Raw genomic sequence first — 2,380 nt, forward strand, 5'->3', positions numbered from 1 at the left:
ATGACGTTGGATCTTGCTAAAATCACCAACATCAAAGTGTATAAAATAAATAATATTTATCTAACTTCCTACTGATTAATTAATGTAACAACATCTTAAACTTGAAACAAAAGAACTAGAGATTTAACACATGCAAACAACTTTTAAGAGCACCCTTATCATTAACAAAATCTTAAACTTTAGAAATACAACAAAAATATATTAGGAAATGTAGATAGTAAGTATTCATGTATGATAATGAGTCAGAAGTAGCTGGTTGTAAGATCACATTCTTTTTTTTTTTTGAAAAGAGGTCATTGGAAATCCGTCTGATTTTATCATCATCCTCATTATTACACAAAGTAAACCATCACTTACTAAAACAAAATAATAAAATTATAATTAAAATATACAACATACACAACACAATTCAATTCATACCTCAAAATAAAATCAACAAACACAAATCTGACTACGAAAACTATATTGCTCAAACTAACAATAAACCAATAATATAGTGAAATTATAAATATACCCCGGATTCTTTTGCCAGTAACAGGGCATTTTGGACCGCTTGCCCGCTTTTTGGCTGTCTGATAAACTAGCTTTCCACCTAAAAAATTAACATGCATTAAACATTAAGTTTTAATTCCACAGCAAATAACGAGAAAACCACAAAATAGAAGAAAAATGAAAGTTGTAAATAAAAGGGAAAAGTATATGAAAATGATGAAAATGAAAGAGGATGAAGAAGGGTAGAAGATGAAAGAAGGTGAAGAAAGGTGAAGAAGGATCAATGATGTGATTTTGTCGAGAAAAATAATTAATGTAATATTTAACAAACATGAGGGACCAAAGATGTAATTTTGAAAGTGTAGTGACCTACAAGTTACCTGTTACAATAGGTTAAACTAGAAAAAAATTCGACTGCGCGTTGCTGCGGTTGTATTCAACGTGCGGTCGAATTTGGATATACGTTGTTTGGTACCTAATATATCTAATAGGTTGGGTTGTTTGTTGGACGTGTATGTCTATGTATGAAATATAGCCTGAAATATTTAGTGTTTTTTAAACGATGTCCGTCTCGCGTATAGTTAGTCGCGTTGTGTTTTTAAAATTATTTCGAGTTAAACGGTGGTCTCGGAAAAATTTAACTCGCCCGAGTGAGAATATAGGGCCCGTTATTTAGTGTTTTTTAACGATGTCCATTCTGCGTATAGTTATTCGCGTTGTGCTCGTCAGATTTTTTCGAGTTGAACGGTGGTCTCGGAAAAATTTAACTCGCACCGAGCGTAAAGACGAGGCTCGTTAAAAATTCGGGTGGAATTAGTTTCTTTTATTTTTATAAAATTATATATTTACGCATTCTACCCCTGCAAAAGTGTAAACTTGAAGGGCTGTTGTGTAAATTGAGCCAAATTTGAGGGACCGTTTGTAGTGTGAACGTAAACTCAGTACGACAATTCGTTAAAATTGAAACTACCAAAATTTGGGAGACTTTTAGTATATAGGGATAATAATACATACAATAGCAGAAATATAAAAGTTGAATGCATACAATAGGAATTTGGTGAAAGTTCAATGCATTTTCATATACTTTTACTAAGTTTTGGGGTCAATGTAAGCTAAAACATACTCATATAACAATTACCGGCTCTAACATACAAATAACTACTAATAAAATGCAAAACAGATACACTATTACCCAAAATTATGAGAGGGCCACAACCCTTTCCAAGTACTCCGTACTACACAGTTCCACCACTGAACGCGGCCACAAAAAAACAATAAAAGTGACTAGCCATGGTCCGGGCCTTCTACACATGCTTCTCGTTTCAACATATTATTTCGTTTGGATGTCAATAAAAATGACTCGGTTGCAAACAAAATGGTGGATGATGTATGCCAATGGATTTGGTCAAGAAGTGATAATGGCAGCCGCAATTTGCATATGTTAGCGTGTCACTTCAAGATGAGATTAACAAGGTCCAATTCTCGAGTGAAGAAGACAAGTGGATTTGTACTATGACTCAAGATAATTTGTTTTCTCTTAAAGTTTGAGGGAGTGTATGGATCGAGCTTTATTACTAACTTTGCAAGTTCATACTTCTTACCTTAAGTTTTCTTGATTTAAGTTTTTACCAAGAAAACTAAATGTTTTTTTTAGCGGTTCAAACTTGATTCCCTGCCTCTACATTGGAACCGTTCTGCTAATAGATTTAAATTATACTTTCTGTCCGGTATGTACTCAAGGGGTGGAGACACGGAATCATTTGTTCTTCACATGTTCATTGGCTCGTGAGATTTGGAGAAAGGCTCGTATTTGGATCGACTGCGGTGTGACATATTTTGACCCTTGGTAAGAAAGGTTGTCATCTTTCGTGTGTGGAGTAAAATCGGA

The 2,380-nt window shown here is 34.0% G+C and overlaps 1 non-coding gene across 1 annotated transcript; it reads right to left on the bottom strand.

Annotated features, from left to right (window-relative positions):
• Window positions 1-237: 237 nt before the first annotated feature.
• Window positions 238-330, bottom strand: LOC139887433 (small nucleolar RNA R12). The gene has a single exon (XR_011773265.1). It is a non-coding gene; the product is annotated as a small nucleolar RNA R12 (small nucleolar RNA).
• Between the last annotated feature and the right edge of the window lie 2,050 nt (window positions 331-2,380).

Source organism: Rutidosis leptorrhynchoides, chromosome 1 (assembly GCF_046630445.1).
Source record: "Rutidosis leptorrhynchoides isolate AG116_Rl617_1_P2 chromosome 1, CSIRO_AGI_Rlap_v1, whole genome shotgun sequence".
In the NCBI taxonomy this organism is placed as follows: Eukaryota; Viridiplantae; Streptophyta; class Magnoliopsida; order Asterales; family Asteraceae; genus Rutidosis; species Rutidosis leptorrhynchoides.